Here is a 19633-nt window from a genome sequence, read left to right as displayed (position 1 = left end):
CTGCGGAGTCTGACTTGAGTGTTGTGCTCTTCAAAACATACGCTGGCTGTCCAGCCTCAAGTCCTACTCTTCCCCTGACCACTTCTGGCTACCTTTAGCCAGTTCCCCTAGTATCTTCGGACTTACCACCTAGGTCCTTTACTATTGTGTCAATACACAATCATGCATGCGTATCTCAACATATATAAATTTACATATAACATAGTCCAATGTCAAAATGTTACTTCTAAAATCAAAGGAACGAAGTTCGCACTGTTCTCACCTCAACGATTTCAGCTCCCACATCCTATCCTTCCCCACAGAGATGAGAAGCCTTTGAAAACCGGTGTCTTCCTACTTTCTTTTTAAATGTGCAGAATCATTCCTGGAGAACAGGCATGACACTGGATGTGGCAGTCGGTGAGAAGAAGTGGAACTCCTGGCTCAAAAGCTTCGGCAATGTGTTTGAGGGAAATGCTGTTGAACAAACACCAAGTAAAACAAGTTGACACAGCAATATGGGTTAGTTACAATACTGCAGAGAATATCAGTCACTAAAGGAGAAATCAGTTCACCTCCAAGGAGATGTAACTTGATGTCTAGAGTTTTGGCTCAGAAGCAGCCCTATTTATTCCCCCAAACCACAAAGGAAAAGGTCACAAGTTGATCACCGACATAAGCAATGTTCACACAGGACATACAAGATAGCATCAGTAGATGTAGCAATTTCCCAGAAACAGAAGCACAGGTAGGTGGACCTAGCCTCATTTGATGAGCGTGGAAACCCCCTATTTGGATTTCGGTTCTCGGAAATTAAGCGAAGCAAAGATATATTTATCTAACTATGCAGTGCATGGTTATGTCCTTCTCAATGCCGATTGGCCAAGTCCATCTGACCGCTTGTATGTGATTTATTCCATCAAGCCATCTAGCCGGTTATGTGTGAAGCTGTGGTTTCTGCAGAAGTGAATGACCAGCTATCTGCCTTGTAGGTGTTATCTTGGCAGAAGCGTGCACATGTGCATCAGTATGCACTAAGGCAGGATGTGCACCTGGTATTTCTTCCTATGTACGTGTTCAAGCTAAAGGTGTAAGAAACTGAAGTGCTTCAGAGGAAGCAGGCTCTTATGTGATTGGTGCATTTCAGCTCATTCCTCTAGCAGAAGGAAATTGTGGGAACCTAATTTTGCAGCTTCTGTGCTTAAGCACTACTGGGTTCCTGAGTCTGGAGTGAGATATGATCTACGTTTCATACAGTAGCTCAACTTACTGACTTCAAGATATTTCCTAACCTTTTAATGAACAATATGACCTAATTATCTCAGCTAAACGTATTGTTCTTGGCAACATATTATTTCTGTGCAGAGGCTTTTGTTCTATTGGGGCCAAAGCTGTTTCTAACTTTAAACCTTTGCATGATAGTCTCAGGCCTCAGATCCGTCTGGGTCTGTGTGTAATATATCCCATTTTCTCTACCTTAATGACTGACTGTTTAGGGTGGACTCACTAGAGTTGGTAGGGGAACACCTCCAGGCAATGGTAAGCCTAACATTATTGGGCCTATCAATCAATGACCTGAAATCGCACCTGACCCTTTTGCAGAGGCTTCCTTTCATAGGAACTGTCTTGGGCATAATCAGTTCAAGGGACTTTCCCCTGTTGCAACAAGTTCTGGACATTTAGGTTATGATCCCGATATCGTAACCTTAATTCTCGATCTCCATGAGAGCAGTCTGTGGCTTCTGGGGCTTTTAACCTCTTGCATCCTTATTGTGACATGATTACACAACATAGTGGTAGCAGGCACTTTATATTTACAGGAAAAAACAAGTTAAAATGGTATTTGCTGAATGATTACCACAATTGGATTGCTAGATATGATGATGATGATCAGGATCAGAGGAAAAGTGTCATCACAGCGATGAACGCACCAACAAAACAAAACTAACCTGAATCTCGCTGGAAGCAGGATCTCAAAATTGGCAGCCATCTGTTACTATAGAAGGAGAATGGTGTTGAGTCCTATTGCTTCCCCAAAGCGGTCTGTGGTTGGCAATATTTGGAGTATCATTGAGCAGCCAGTATCTTGTAGTAGGAGCATCAAGTTGGAAATTTTACATCCTGGTATTTGTGCAATCTTGCTTATTCAGATCGTATTTACAATTTGTTATGATTCTAAAGTCCTTGTATATTTGTATATATATTTGTATGCTCTATTTTTATTAAACATTTGTGTTGTTTGGGCACATTCTTATTTTGCGCTTGGTGTCCCTCGTGTTTTCATCACCGCCATTGTACATATTGTCATATTCATGGATTTCCAAGAATGAATTTGTTTGGACTCCTACGCACTAAACTCTCTAGTTAGTTTGCACAGTCATATATGAAATCAAACCACATGGATTTCAAAGGACAATAGTAATCATTGTTTTTCTATATTTCAGTGACAGAACTGCATCTAAGTTTAGAGAAGAAATGTCTGAGTTAGGGGCCTTGTTACTTTAGATAATTAGGTAGAAGGATTGTATATTCTACTGACTATGCAAGGTCCTTTGCCAATCTGATATTGTGTTTTTTACAGACTTTCATAGCCGTCCGGAAGGAAGAGTGAGAAGTCTTGCATCAGTGCTTCCTCGCTCTTCCATTGATCCTTTCCCCTCTGTATGGGGCACTGTAATTTGTTTTACAATTAGAAGTCCTGGTCTCTCTGTTGAAATGGATAGGACTAACATTGTGGCTATATTATAGATTAGTAAATACAAATCTGTGAACTACGACACCTTGTTGACTACACAAGGTGGCAAATGCAGGCTGTGCAATTTCAAATAGGCAGAGCACCAAAGAAACCGGTTAAATATTACTCCGATTCCAGAACAGATTGCACATGACCTGCAGTGGTGCCTGATCGATCACAAATGGAACCGGGGCAGGCTCCTTTACCTTACCCACCCAGGATTATTGTTGGCAGTGACCGATGCATCACTGCTGTGTTGGGGTGGCAACCTGGAAAAGGTGGAGATCGGTGGTCTCCGGTCCCTGGCAGAAACCCATCTCTACGCCAGTCTTTTAGGAGATTTGGCCTTTTGCCTGGCACTTAAAGCCTTCCTGCTGTCTATCAAAGGGAGTTTGGGGCAGGCTCTCATGAATAATATCACTATATGTTACTATATGTTACTGCAGAGTGGAGTGAGGTCCTGGGTCCTGTGCTAAGAGGTGCTGCACCTCTGGAGTTTGCTTGAGAGTCTGGTGGGCTCTTTGAATTCCAGGGTGGACGAGCTCATAATTTAGCATCTGACAGATCACGGATACCGTCTGCATCCTTAAGTGGCGCAGGTCATCTTCTGGCCGTGGAGAGAACCCTGGCCAGATCTTTTTGCCACATTCATGAACATGCAGTGTCAATGGTTTTGTGTTGGAATTTCTGTGAAGAGCCTTGCTCGAAGATGCATCCTGGCAGGAATTAAACAGACAACTGCTATTCACATTCCTGTCCTAACTTGTCTGCCCAAGTTCTGAAGAAGATCAAGAAAGACCAGTCTCAAATAATCCTAGTGGCTCTGGCTTGGGCTATGAGAGTGTCTTCTTGGAGCTTCTGTGCATGAGTATCTGCCAGTGGCGGCCAGTAAGTTTTGGAGGGAAGGGGGCGGACGGAACACGCACATAAACATAACACTCACAGCAATGCATTCACACATGCACACACACACACAAACACATCCATGCAGAACACTCTTTACCAAACATTCATACATACATGCACACACACAACAAACATTAATTTAAAAGAAAACACACATTTTCCTGCAGCCAGCTCTGCCTCAGAGGTTCCAGGTGGCTTGGGACTGCTGGCATCCCTCATTGCATTGGCTGACCTAAGTTCAGCCAATGAGGGAAGTCAGCAGTAGTCTCAATGTCATCACAGAGTGGGATGGGGTCAGTGAGACTACTGACCCCACCCCACTCTGTGATGAAGTATCACTGATTGACACTCAACCCTGGACACTTCAGGGCTTAAAACTGAAGCGCCCAGGTGCGAGGCAATCCGTGACTCTACCCCTCGTCACTGAGGGGAGGGCCTCAGGGACCTCTGCTGAGCTGAGGACGTTACACCCACAGGAGCTGTGACTTCCTCAGACTAGCAAAGTTCAGCTCAGGCAGCCAGGAGCCTGCGCATTTAGCACATGTCTGGCTCCAGGTTGCCTGACCTTAAAATGAACGGTGTCTGTCGGGCTGTCCGTTGTTCAGCCTGACGGACACTGTTCATGAGGGGCAAAAGGTTTAGGGGCGTGGCCCCAGAGCCCCAATGGACCAGCCACGGCTGGCATCTGCCCTCCAATAAGGCCAGCTATTCTGGAGGCTCTTCCGTGGCAGCAGCAGGGCAGGGCCCTTCCCTCTAAACTGTGCAATCTACACCTCCATTCGTAGAGACTGTGCGGTAGCAATTAACTGCATTGGATCCGCCAGCCACAGTGGTGGATGTTATCTTCTACACTTGGCGTCCACCCACAAAGTCCATTTACTCTAGGAGCTGGGACTAATTTGTGGTCTCATTAGGAGTCTGCAAGACAGACCCTTTACAAGCCGAACTGTTGTATGTTTTACCCTCTGTTTTTTCTTTGACCCAGTAAGGCCTTGCATCGGCACTAATAAACGTTATTTGTTGGCCCTTTCACCCTTTTCGCATTTATTAGACCGACTGTCCTTTTTTAAAGCATCAGTTCCCATGTGGTTTATTAAACTTTATAATAATCAACAGAAGAGTGTCAAGGTAACTCATATAACACGAAACAAGACTCAAAACTCATTGATGTCAGATAGACAGAAAAGGAAGTACCACCATCTAAAGAAACACAAAATTAAGTCAAGAAATCAGGAATAAGGTGCATGTGCTCAGTGATGAAAAAGAACCCTCAGGCACTGCCTGTAAAGGTCAGTAGATAATTGTCTTCATTGGGTTCAAAAAAGTAGGAAAAACGAAATAGTGATAAGGTAGTGCATTAAAAAGAGCGTGGGCTACTCATCACACATTACATTTTATTAAGAGGGTAGCTCTAACTCTAGTAAAAACAGTGCGAATTCAAGGACTGGTAGATGGTTGGGTTAGTTTGAACCAACAAGTCCTTACTAAAGTGACAGAAAAACAAAAATGGTCAACATGTTTCTGCTTTGAAGCCAGAAATCGGCTCAGCATTCGTCAGGACCAAGAAACTCTATCTTGTACCTAGATGGGCCCTCACTAGGGTGTCCAAAACTAAGGTGTAGAGAAACAAAGATACAAGACTAATACAACCTGATTAGTGCAGACTTCCTATATTGGGTAAGTCTTCCAGCAGTCTCACCCCTAAGGGGGAGACAGAAAATCTGGAAATAAGACAAAAACAAGTTTGTTTTAAAACATGACTGGTATGGCGTTTTCACAGAAGTCATACGTTTACATCCAACATGCACCAAATTTTGACCGGGAAAAATTATTCTTAAATAAAGTAGTCTTAAAGAACTTGAAATACTAAGACCAGAAAAAAGCCATCACAATACATGAATGTCATTACAGTACATGAATATTTGAACAGAGCTCCTAATTACAGAAGCCTGATATAAATGGCAAGCAGATGTTATTTATCTGCGTTCACAGGGTAAATATAAACTTTTGAAATGCTCGTCATAGTTTTAAAACCAACCAAAGGTTGGGAATGAGGCGACTAGAGAAAGGGGCATATGAGCCTGGTCTGTCAATTCACGCAAAAAGGAAGAAAAAACTCGCGACCGCCGCCCGTAACAACAAGCCGCTTGTTGTTACGGGCGGCGGTCGCGGTTTTGAATAGGTCCGCAGGCGGATAGTCGCATCGGATCAAGTAGGTGCATGCAATGCAGTTGTCTCAATGCCCCCATTTGTTTAAGTATATCCGTACGGAAACGGGTGTATTTTAACGTTTTGAATTATACAATGTCACATTCTTAGATGGACCGAGCGTGAAGGTTTTCCCCCCACCGCCAGCCCATGAGGTCCTATTGAGGGCTTACAAATGTGAGTTTTTTCTTCCTTTTTGCGTGAATTGACAGACCAGGCTCATATGCCCCTTTCTCTAGTCGCCTCATTCCAAACCTTTGGTTGGTTTTAAAACTATGACGAGCATTTCAAAAGTTTATATTTACCCTGTGAACGCAGATAAATAACATCTGCTTGCCATTTATATCAGGCTTCTGTAATTAGGAGCTCTGTTCAAATATTCATGTACTGTAATGACATTCATGTATTGTGATGGCTTTTTTCTGGTCTTAGTATTTCAAGTTCTTTAAGACTACTTTATTTAAGAATAATTTTTCCCGGTCAAAATTTGGTGCATGTTGGATGTAAACGTATGACTTCTGTGAAAACGCCATACCAGTCATGTTTTAAAACAAACTTTTTTTGTCTTATTTCCAGATTTTCTGTCTCCCCCTTAGGGGTGAGACTGCTGGAAGACTTACCCAATATAGGAAGTCTGCACTAATCAGGTTGTATTAGTCTTGTATCTTTGTTTCTCTACACCTTAGTTTTGGACACCCTAGTGAGGGCCCATCTAGGTACAAGATAGAGTTTCTTGGTCCTGACGAATGCTGAGCCGATTTCTGGCTTCAAAGCAGAAACATGTTGACCATTTTTGTTTTTCTGTCACTTTAGTAAGGACTTGTTGGTTCAAACTAACCCAACCATCTACCAGTCCTTGAATTCGCACTGTTTTTACTAGAGTTAGAGCTACCCTCTTAATAAAATGTAATGTGTGATGAGTAGCCCACGCTCTTTTTAATGCACTACCTTATCACTATTTCGTTTTTCCTACTTTTTTGAACCCAATGAAGACAATTGGCTACTGACCTTTACAGGCAGTGCCTGAGGGTTCTTTTTCATCACTGAGCACATGCACCTTATTCCTGATTTCTTGACTTAATTTTGTGTTTCTTTAGATGGTGGTACTTCCTTTTCTGTCTATCTGACATCAATGAGTTTTGAGTCTTGTTTCGTGTTATATGAGTTACCTTGACACTCTTCTGTTGATTATTATATATTTCAGAAGGGGTAAAAGAGTGTTCTTTGACATACCCTTACTCTCTTGTTGTTTCATAATAGTTTATTAAACTTTAGACACATATAATCCCTCCCAAGCGTTTAAAAGATTACAGTGGGAGCTTAACTTGTTCTTCATGTTTCTCATGTGTTCGCCATTTGAGGCATTGCGCAACTGCTTTTTGTGCTTCAGTGCGCACATACACAAAGCACTTCTGCCTTGACAGCTGGGTCTGACGGGAAGGATATTTCGTCCGTTTGGTCCTATAAAACCTTTTATTGAGTCCAATCCACAAATTCTCCACCTTTGTGATGAACTGCTTGGATATCTATTCTAAAGGTAGGGAATCTGCTCTTAGAAGTATCCATCAGAACAAATGACTTACCTTTGGGAACATTCTTTCCACTGGATACTCTATCTAACCAGAGGTTATTTGCTGCACTCCCACCTCTCCGCTCTGTGGAGTGGGCTTTTTTTGGTAAGTAAAATTGGCCCAACTTAGAGGTCTGTACATTGGTACCAACAATTGTTAATGCTGAGGATGTAGAAAGAAACTGATATTAGCGAACATGAGTGACGCTTATATGCGGCTCCGATCCGTCACTTCCAGGGAGGTACAGAGTCAATGCGGAGCCACACTGCACCACCTAGCCGCTCATAGGAGCACTTCAGAGAAGATTCCTGGATCCAGTCTATCACCTGGGGAATATTCTAAAAGTGAGGAATCTGGCTAGGCTATCCACCAAGAAGAGCGTTACCGAAGGTAAGCAACTTGTTCTTTTGAGACTGAGAGAATTCCACCTTTGTCTAGAAAAGGCACTTAGGGCCATATGTATCAACAACCTGATTTACGATTCTCAAATAGCGATTTTTTAGAAATTGCTATGTGAAAATCGCATATAGGGATGTATGTACAAAATCGCAATTTTTTAGCGATTTCTTAGTATTCCTTAATCGTGATTAGCAAATTTTGAATCGCAATTAAGGAAAACTTTCCCATTCATTTCTATGGGCCAGGAGGCCCGTAGGAATGAATGGGAAGTTATTCTCAATTTGCGATTCACAATTTGAGAATCGCAAATTGAGAATAATTTCAAGGGTGCAGGGGTGTCCAAAGGACACCCTGTTGCACCCCTGAAATTAGCATGGATGCACATGTGCTGCACATACATGCCCCAAGGGCATGTATGTGCCTCACATTGCACTTTGAAAAATGCAAAAAAGTGCATTTTTCAAGGAATTCGCAAATTACCACCAACTTGAAGTTGGTGATAATTTGCGATTCCTTAACGCCAATTTGCATTTTTTTTTGCTTCTTACATTGCATTTAAGGAATCGCACAATTTGCGATTCCTTAAATGCAATCGCTAAATAAGGAATCGCAAATTTTGCGATTCCTTATTTTGCCTTAATACATACCAATTTTGCTTGATTCATATGGCCCTAAAACATTATTATTACAACAACCTCAACAGTCTTAGCTCTCTATTTGGAAACCAGTAAAGTGACATCACAATACTGCTCATCAATATTTTGCTTTCATAATATATCTCCAATAAATCTAGTAGCACTTCCAGAATGAGTTTGGTCTGGTTGTTTGAGCATTTTTAGCATTCTCACCTAAGGCTGTAAAATTTTAAAGTGAATTTGCTACGAGATGATGCAATGCCTTGCTATGCACCATTCAGCTGTGGAACCTGTCATTTCCTGGTTGCGATAAGAGGAATGGATTTACAGAAGTACTTGACTTTATCTATCATATGGTTCTGTAGGGAGTGTTATGACTCAACTTCTCAAATGATATTTCCTTGGACAGATGAGGATATATTATTTGCTCTTGTTTGATACTGATATTGAGCTACTGTGTTTCCATGGTGATAATTCTGTACTAAAGTACTCAATTAGTGTCAGCCCATTAAAGTTTTCAAATCAATTTATCTTTGTGTTAGAATTCTGTTATTATTGAGATGATGCAAGTACATTTACTTTTTCAAATCTAACCATGTTAAAGTGTACATTTATATTGCTTTAGTTCATGTTTCTAAGCAAGCATGTTTTCTCTGGCTTTTTCCCCAGCCCAGAAGAAGTGTACATTACATGTAACATAAAGACTTTAATGTTGGCTGACTCTATTGGGTTTGGTTTTTGTTTCAACTTATTAGCACATTTCTCTCAATTATCCATTAAAAAGGATGTGTGTGTATTTAGAATATTGCTGCAGCCCAAACTCTAGCAGAGTCACTGGGTCCATCGACCCATAGAGGACCCCGCGTGTAGAATGAACAGGCATAACATGCTTCCCAGCACTTAGTTAAGGGCACTTTATGGTGAGGCAAGGTATGCGCCCACATTTACACCAACGTCCACTACTGTAGCTCTATGGCAAAAGGCCTCACTCGCTCTGGGATGGAAAGACAAAATAACTGTTAGAAGCAGCCCGTCTGAGTATGCTATCAAAGCAATCAGGGTTCGATAAATGAGACCTAATCGGTCTCTCGAAGGTTGGAGACATGTGGGTGAAGGGTAGAGTGATTCCATTTAGTGGCCTGCAGAGAGACTATCAGTTACAGAAAGGGGAAACCTTTCGCTACCTCCAGGCCAGAAATGCGTTATACAAAGCTATTCCGAAAGACTCAGACTTGCCTGTCTCCTTGCCTCTGGAGGATAGGCTGTTAGATGATTATCTTCTGGAGAGAGCCATCTCACTGACCTACCGTAAAATCCTCAATCATACACCAGACACCCAGGAGAAAATACGTGCAAAGTGGGTTGATGACCTAAGGGATTTGGATGATAATGACTGGCGGGAAGCCTTGGCCTCCCCCGCGAGGTGACAATCCACTCTAGACTCAAACTCAAATTGCTACATCGGACCTACTACACTAGCTCAGTACTGGTCAAAATGGGGGTACTGGACGCCCCTGCCTGTCCCCGAGAGTATGGTCATACGGGTACCTACATTCTTCAATGGTGGAATTGCCTGATCCTCCAGAGGTACTGGGGTAAAGTTATTGCTGGTATGTCGCGGATAAGTAAAACACCTATAGATGTCTCCCCCCGGCTGTGTCTGCTGAATATCTGTGAGGCCACGGATTTGTCACATACCGAGAAGCTGTGGGTTACTTTGGGCTGCATGGTGGCAAAGTGCAATATAGCTAGAACATGGAAGGGAGAAGTCCAGCCCAGATATACTGATTGGGAGTCAGATATGGATTGGAGCATGCAAGCGGAGAGGTTACCCTCATAAATGGACAAAAATCTGGGGACCTTGGAATGAGAGTAGGGGTCTACTATGCACTCCCGTCGGTGTCCCTCGCTCCTTGGTGGTTGATAATGAAGACATTTAGGGATCTAATCATGTGGAAAATGATACATGTTTTCTGTACTGTAGACTATGTGCCCTGACTTGTTTCTGTATTGTATACTGTGATTATTGGAAGTATTGATGGCGGCATTGAACTGCACTGTTTTGGTTGTACTTTTGTATTGTATGTTGATTATCTTAATAACAAAAAATATATTTTTTCAATAGTTATAACTTTAAATTTGAGTAACTTTACTCTTGGATTTTGTGAATAGCCAAAAGTTGTAACATTACTCAAAAGTGTAAGAGTAAAATACACGTGTAAGTTACCTTTGTGAATAGCTCATAAGCTATTTGACCAGAAATGAAGAGATGCTAACTTTTATTCTATTTTTTATGTATTGTACACAGATTTTAAATGTAATGAACTCACAATAAGCCACATGGAATTTGTGTAAATGGCCATAAATACTTGCTGGAAAAATAGCAAAACATTATTTGCAATATTCTCTGTATTTATTGTCTTTGTTTATATTTGCCATTTGAACTCCCATATTTTGTATGCACATAATCATGCAAGTGCATTGAAAACGGTACATTTAGATTTGATCCATAAATACGTTATTGTAGCTTTTTCCAGTTTTGTTAACAGCCACTGAGGAACATGCTCATGATTTTAATGTTATTTTTTTGTGTGATCCTAACATTTCATGGAATGTTAAGTTAAAATCAATTTTCTGCTAGAGACGTATAGCAACAGATTCCTCACAGTTAGACTGGGAATATTTCAGGGTACCTCTGTGCACTGTAGATGGTGCGGTGCTTCTCTATACTGATGCTGTTCTGCCCGATATACACGTCACTCCCACACGCTGATGGCAGTTCCTTTTTTCCACTCACCAGAAAACGGGCGGAACTTATTCTCAGCTTTGAGATCCTTACCTCACCTTATCCTTACCTTACCCTTACTGTAGTTCCGCACACAGCCAGGGACAGGGGGCCTGGGTATGTTCTCCATGCTGGCTGTATGCAGCCTGCATGGAAAACAGGAAAAGTGTGCATGACTGATTTGGGCGGCTTGAGAAGGCTGACCAAAAAGTCACTGTGCACTTAGGAGGGGTTCTACCACTCCTCCCCTTATCTGCAACCCCGCCCCCTCAGCAAAGCAGCCACAAAAGGTGGAAAAAATAAAATGATAATAACATTACGGTATTATTGTTTTATTTTTTCCTTTTTTCACTGCTTCAAGTCAGTGGGGCAATGCTCCTCCGCCTTGGTGGAGGAGCCGCCACTGTCTTTTTCTATAGTGTCACAGGGCCAATTGACATTAGGGTGATTTACATTGGAAGTAAGAGTTTCAACATGAAGAGAGTGGTTAGTGTCTCTACAATGCTTAGAGGAGGGTAAATGAGCAAGAACTGCTGCTGAATATTAAAGAGGGTGAACATAAGTTGAAGGAAAGGGGGAAGGAACCCATATACTACTACTTAATATCAAACAGGGATTCAGAGTCGGTAGTGGGAGATCACAACCGGATCAATCCGTAGGGTGAACTGTCTCTGATCAGGTATTGTTGGTGGTTGAATTCATTGATTCATTGTGGCTTGTGATTCCACATTCTCCTGGGTGCATCTTGAAAAGATGGGTCTTCAACCCTTTCTGGAGTTATAAGATGTTTTGGGATGTTCTTAGTTGGATCGGCAGGTGTTCAAGATGTTGACAGCAGTTCTAGAGTTGTCTTAGTGATGGGGTTGATCGGAATTTTGATACTTCCATTTGGAGATTTCTTACTCCAAGACTCTATTGTGCCTCCTGAAATAGTCAATAAGTTTGTTAGGTATCTAGGATTATCTGTGTGGACTGTTTTGAAGGTGGGATAGTAGACTTTAAATGTGGTCCATACCCCTCAAGCTCAGATCCTTCAGTATTCTAGAAATGTGATCAGATTTCTTTTTCTCTGAAATCAGACTGCAGTGAAATTAAGTATTGCTTTCATAGGCCCCAGAACATTTGCCCACAAAACTGTCAATATGACTTTGCTAGCATCAAACATGGTGACAATTAGCACATGTGCCACTGTCTTTATTCTTTTGGTTTGGGTGTTAGTGCGAGTGGGAGAAGAGGATTGCGCCAGATTATTGATGCATAGTAGCACAGAATGAGGTCGATCTGAAACCCCAGCGATTACATGGTCGCCACAACAGTTGGTGAGAAAACGCTCACTTTTAGCTCAGCAATTAGATTTGATCAATTTTATTATTGGATTTGCGAGAGAGTAGTATGAATCTGATTGTTTCAGAATTTGTATTGAAAGAACTGTGCTAATAGGTGTAAATTGGCTTTTATTGTATTAAAAGGTACATTAGAATTTGCAAATATCTTTACAGGTAGCAGTCTACACGACCCTTTACAAATCAAAAGACAAAAGAGCGTGATATGGATGTTCCCCTACGTAATAATTCACAATGAAATGTAACCCAGGTATGCAGCCAAAACTGCAGTTGCAAACTATTTTTTGGAAGCCAACAAAGGGAAATGGAAAGCTGTCTACAGGGGACAAAGCAGTACAAAAGGGGGTGGTGATGGACGGAGCATCTGAACCAATCAAACACTCACACCCAGTCAAAAGATCTGGGTTTGATCCATCACCGTTCTTTAGCCCACTCTGCCACCCCAGTTCAGACATGGCCATATGCAAATCAGTCTGACCCTGTGCCTCATGGGAACAGTCCAGCCCGAACTGCCAAGCCAAGCCTTCCCTGGACCGGAAACAAGCTTCCTATGACCAGTTTCTGGCATTTTAGCCATCTTCAGCCAGGCTTGATTGAATCCAGTGGCAAAGTGAGCAAGGGACTCACGTCTGAGCATACCCTGCCAACTTATGGCGAACAAAGCGGTACACAAGGGGGTGGTGATGGACGGAGCATCTGGACCAATCAAGCACTCACACCCAGTCAAAAGATCAGGGTTTGATCCATCACCGTTCTTTAGCTCACTCTGCCACCCCAATTCAGACATGGCCATGTGCAAATCAGTCTGACCCTGTGTCCCATGGGAACAGTCCATCCCGAACTGCCAAGCCATGCCTTCCCTGGACCGGAAACAAGCTTCCTAGGACCGGTTTCTGGCATTTCAGCCTTCTTCAGCCAGGCTTGCTTGAAACCAGTGGCAAAGTGAGCAAGGGACTCATGTCTGAGCATACCCTGCCAACTTATGGCGAACAAAGCGGTACACAAGGGGGTGGTGATGGACGGAGCATCTGGACAAATCAAGCACTCACACCCAGTCAAAAGATCTGGGTTTGATCCATCACCGTTCTTTAGCTCACTCTGCCACCCCAGTTCAGACATGGCCATGTGCAAATCAGTCTGACCCTGTGTCTCATGGGAACAGTCCATCCCGAACTGCCAAGCCATACCTTCCCTGGACCGGAAACAAGCTTCCTAGGACCGGTTTCTGGCATTTCAGCCTTCTTTAGCCAGACTTGCTTGAATCCAGTGGCAAAGTGAACAAGGGCCAGGATTAAGGCCCAGATCTCTGTACTGGGGTGAATGTATGACATTGTTCTGCATTCTGTCCATCAACTGTTGGTTTTTCATGCGTCTACAGGGGACAGCACTTTGCAAATGTGGACTATGGGCCCTGGTGGTAACACACAACAGTCCAGGGAACAAAAAGCATGCTCCCAATTGTCAGGATTCTGTCATCCTGCCATTTATTGGCCCTCACAAAGGCCGCATCACACTCCAGTCCTTCTTTCCGCACCTGCATCCTGATGCATTATGGACCATGTAGTTACTTTTGGTTCCAGACCATGCCTAGATCATGTCTTGGAGGTAAAGCTCTGTTCAGTGTGATAGTTCCTGGTTCCTGTGGATAGACTGATCCATTTGTATATTTCTCGCTCTCGTCTCTAATTCAGAATCATAAAAGATATTGATTCTGAAAATATAAACGGGTGCATTCTGTGGTAAATATATTGCGTAAATTGGGCACTGATTCTCCCATGTTATTGACTGTCTGAACTCACTGTAAACATCTTTCCAGAACTGTCAGATGGTAGGGGAAGCCTTGACACAGACATTCGCTCTAATAGTTGATCAGTTTGCTGAAATAGTTTGGGGTGGGGTATGACTAGTATTGCTGATGTTAACTATTTCTTTTGAGAATTCGCTTACGGTCTTTTATCAACTTTCTGATTTTGTTTTTTTTACTAGTATGCGTTCCTGAGACCTGGAGCCAGGTTTTTTCTACCCTTCACCCAAATGTGCTCAGAGATATTATGTTGTTTAATCATAATGTGCCTGTGACACCTGGACTGTGAGCCATTCTGCATTCTATCCTAAAGAGCCATAGGCCGGGCCGCTGGAATTATGAGGCAGGAGAGGACCAAATTATGCGGCAGGGTAGAGTAAATTATGCAACAAGAAAAGTCAAATTATGCGGCATAATGCAGCACATTTTATAATAGTATTTTTTTGTCATTTTGAAACTTGCTAACACTGTCTGGGTATTGGTTGCACTTCATTAGTTTTAGTTTAACACCTAAATATAGCAATAAGCAACAGAAAGGTGACCAGTCAACCTTGGCGAAGGGCCTTCCACTGCACAGCAACACGTATCCCTGCATTTTAAGTAACTTTTGAACCGTGTGAGCTAGAAACAAATACATTTTTTGTTAAAATCTGCAGATTATGTGACAGATGATGGATTATGTGGCAAATACGGCAAATCTATAATTATACAAGAATAGCACGGCCACACAATCACATAATTCTAGTGGCCCTGGCCATGGGCAGTTGGAGCTGGAGCATTCTGCACTCCATCCTAATGTGCCTCGGACAATTAAACAAGAAGCATGTTATACCCTACCAAAAAGTGCCTGGGAGAACTAGTAGACTGCCCATCTACAAACTGTCCAATTATAATCTTGGTGAACTGAGGAGGGTGCACCGATGCACTGTGCCCTATTGTGCCTGGCACACCGGAAAGGGGACACCTTTACACCAAGCCCTAATGTGCCTGAGAACTTGGCAGACTGCCCCTCTGTACTCATATTTCGTTAGTATTAATCCTCTTCCATGATACTCATGTGAGCTGGGTTATCTATTTGATTTGCTGTTATATACTGCTACTATTACATGTAATCCATTGTTCTAGTGCACAACACCCCAATATATGCCTGTGTGACAGAGCACTATAGAAAGGACTTGGATGTTATGTTCGCTGAATTGGATTATAAAGCACTGCTTATCACCCGAAAGGGTAACCAGGTGCTCTTCATGCTCATGACGTAGAGCAAAATCCAATTTTTCATTGTAGAGGTACTCTATAATCACACGCGTAGAGCACATCCGCGTGTAATCTTTTGTCTTGTTAACCTAAGTGTTAGGATCTTGTAAGATGATAACATGAATGTGACGTGCGTAGGCCAAATTGTAGAATATGTGGAGAAGTAACATGGAAGGTCAGATGTAACCAGCCGAAAACATTAACTGAAACACTTGTGTTGTTAAACTACCAATTATTTTATTATTGAACAGGCTTATTAATCATGTAATTTTATAGGTAGATGAAAATATTAACTGTATATGTTTCAATTTCTATATAACTTCATAAAGCACATGCTCTATTTCCCTTATGTTAGCTGAATTTTGTAGGCCTGAAATGCATAGTTGCATGGCTCGTGTAGTTAGTTGAAAAGCTAGGTCTTCAGCCTCCTGTGGAATTCAAGAAGCGAGGAGGAAGCTCAGATGTGTAGAGGGACATTGTTTCATGTTTTGGATGAATTAATAAATACATACATTTTGTCTTCCTGCCAAAATATGACTGGTACACGTGACAGGGTGCCCATCTACTCCCAGTTTTAACCTTCCTCTCAACATCATACCCTAATGTTCCTGGTACACCTGGGAGTATGCTGCTCTACAACCTGTCCTAATGTGCTTGGTTAACTAGGGAGGCACTACTCTACAACATACTCTAATGCGACAACAACTGGCAGGGGTTCCCCTCTACACTATGCCAAATGTGCCTGGCACAGCTTTCAGTGCGTCATCTCTACACCATCCCCTAATCTGCTTGGCACACCTGGAAGGGTGGCACTTTGTAACATGTCCTCATATGTTTGATTCACTTGACCGGTTCCTCCTTCACACGCTCTCCTAATGTGCCAGGTGCCTCTGGAATGGTGCCCTTCTACACACTGTCCTAATGTGCCTATTGCATGTAGGATGGTGCCCTTCTACACACTGTCCTAATGTGCCTATTGCATGTAGGATGGTGCCCTTCTACACCCTGTCCTAATGTGCCTGGTGCCTCTGGGATGGTGCCCTTCTACACCCTGTCCTAATGTGCCTAGTGCATGTAGGATGGTGTCCTTCTACACCCTGTCCTAATGTGCCTATTGCATGTAGGATAGTGCCCTTCTACACCCTGTCCTAATGTGCCTAGTGCATGTAGGATGGTGTCCTTCTACACCCTGTCCTAATGTGCCTATTGCATGTAGGATGGGGCCCTTCTACACCCTGTCCTAATGTGCCTGGTGCCTCTGGGATGGTGCCCTTCTACACCCTGTCCTAATGTGCCTAGTGCATGTAGGATGGTGTCCTTCTACACCCTGTCCTAATGTGCCTATTGCATGTAGGATGGTGCCCTTCTACACACTGTCCTAATGTGCCTATTGCATGTAGGATGGTGCCCTTCTACACCCTGTCCTAATGTGCCTGGTGCCTCTGGGATGGTGCCCTTCTACACCCTGTCCTAATGTGCCTAGTGCATGTAGGATGGTGTCCTTCTACACCCTGTCCTAATGTGCCTATTGCATGTAGGATAGTGCCCTTCTACACCCTGTCCTAATGTGCCTAGTGCATGTAGGATGGTGTCCTTCTACACCCTGTCCTAATGTGCCTAGTGCATGTAGGATGGTGCCCTTCTACACACTGTCCTAATGTGCCTATTGCATGTAGGATGGGGCCCTTCTACACCCTGTCCTAATGTGCCTGGTGCCTCTGGGATGGTGCCCTTCTACACCCTGTCCTAATGTGCCTAGTGCATGTAGGATGGTGTCCTTCTACACCCTGTCCTAATGTGCCTAGTGCACGTAGGATGGTGTCCTTCTACACCCTGTCCTAATCTGCCTAGTGCACGTAGGATGGTGCCCTTCTACACCCTGTCCTAATGTGCCTAATGCACTTAGGATGGTGTCCTTCTACACCCTGTCCTAATGTGCCTAGTGCATGTAGGATGGTGCCCTTCTACACCCTGTCCTAATGTGCCTAGTGCATGTAGGATGGTGTCCTTCTACACCCTGTCCTAATGTGCCTATTGCATGTAGGATGGTGCCCTTCTACACCCTGTCATAATGTGCCTAGTGCATTTAGGATGGTGTCCTTCTACACCCTGTCCTAATGTGCCTAGTGCATGTAGGATGGTGCCCTTCTACACCCTGTCCTAATGTGCCTAGTGCATGTAGGATGGTGTCCTTCTACACCCTGTCCTAATGTGCCTAGTGCATGTAGGATGGTGCCCTTCTACACCCAGTCCTAAAGGGCCCAGGGGACCTAGGACAGTGCCGTTTTACACCCTGTCCTAGTGTGCATCGTTCACCTGGTATGATGCCCTTCTGCACGCGGCCCTAATTAACCTGGTGCACTTAGGATGGTGCCCTTCTACACACTGTCCTAATGTGCTGGGCTCACCTAGAGGGTACCCTTCCACATTCTCCCCATGTGCCTGATTCACCTGGGATGGTACCCTTCCACACCATGTCCTATTTTGCCTGGTACACCTGGGACCGTGCCCTTCTACTCTATACCCTAACTTGCCTGGAGCACCCTGGACAGTGCTCTTCTACACCCTGTCCTAATGTGCTTGGTGCACCTAGGATGGTGCCCTTCTACAACCCTCTCCTAATGTGCCCGGTGTACCTAGGACGGTGCCCTTCTACACGCTGTCCTAATACTCCTCATACACCTGGGATGGTGCCCTTCTACACTGTCCTGATGTGCCCAGTGCACCTGAGATGCTATGCTTCTACAACCCACTCCTATTGTGCCGGGTGTACCTAGGATGGTAACTTCTACACCCTGTCCCAAAGGGCCTAGAGTACCTAGGACTGTGCCGTTCTACACGCTGTCCTAATGTGCCTAGTGCACCTAGGATAGTGGCCTTCTACACCCTGTCTGTTGTGTCTGTTGCACCTGAGATGGTGCCCTTCTACTCCCTGTCCTAAAGTGCCTGGTGCACCTTGGATGGTGCCCTTCTACACACTGTTCTGTTGTGCTTGGTACACCTGGGACCGTGCCCTTCTACACCCTGTCTGTTGTGCCTGGTGCACCTGAGATGGTGCCCTTCTACTCCCTGTCCTAAGGTGCCTGGTGCACCTGGGATGTGCCCTTTTACTCCCTGTCCTAAGGTGCCTGGTGCACCTGAGATGGTGCCTTTCTGCACCTTGTCCTATTGTGCCTGGTGCACCTGGGACTGTGCTCTTCTACTCCCTGTCCTAAGGTGCCTGGTGCACCTGGGACGGTGCCCTTCTACTCCCTGCCCTAAGATGCCTGGTGCACCTGGGACGGTGCCCTTCTACTCCCTGTCCTAAGGTGCCTGGTGCACCTGGGACGGTGCCCTTCTACTCCCTGCCCTAAGGTGCTTGGTGCACCTGGGATGGTGCCCTTCTACAACCTGTCCTAAGGTGCCTGGTGCACCTGGGATGGTGCCCTTCTACACCCTGTCCTAAGGTGCCTGGTGCACCTGAGATGGTGCCCTTCAACACCCTGTCCTAAGGAGCATGGTGCACCTGAGATGGTGCCCTTCAACACCCTGTCCTAAGGTGCCTGGTGCACCTGAGATGGTGCCCTTCTACTCCCTGTCCTAAGGTGCCTGGTGCACCTGGGATGGTGCCCTTCTACTCCCTGTCCTAAGGTGCCTGGTGCACCTGGGATGGTGCCCTTCTACTCCCTGTCCTAAGGTGGCTGGTGCACCTGGGACGGTGCCCTTCAACACCCTGTCCTAAGGAGCATGGTGCACCTGAGATGGTGCCCTTCAACACCCTGTCCTAAGGTGCCTGGTGCACCTGAGATGGTGCCCTTCTACTCCCTGTCCTAAGGTGCCTGGTGCACCTGGGATGGTGCCCTTCTACTCCCTGTCCTAAGGTGCCTGGTGCACCTGGGATGGTGCCCTTCTACACCCTGTCCTAAGGTGCCTGGTGCACCTGGGATGGTGCCCTTCAACACCCTGTCCTAAGGGGCCTAGTGCACCTGGGATGGTGCCCTTCTACTCCGTGTCCTAAGGTGCCTGGTGCACC

This window comes from Lissotriton vulgaris, chromosome 7, assembly GCF_964263255.1.
Source record: "Lissotriton vulgaris chromosome 7, aLisVul1.2, whole genome shotgun sequence".
Classification (NCBI taxonomy): Eukaryota; Metazoa; Chordata; class Amphibia; order Caudata; family Salamandridae; genus Lissotriton; species Lissotriton vulgaris.
The sequence above is the reverse complement of the archived record's forward strand: the minus strand, read 5'-3'. Positions refer to the sequence as shown.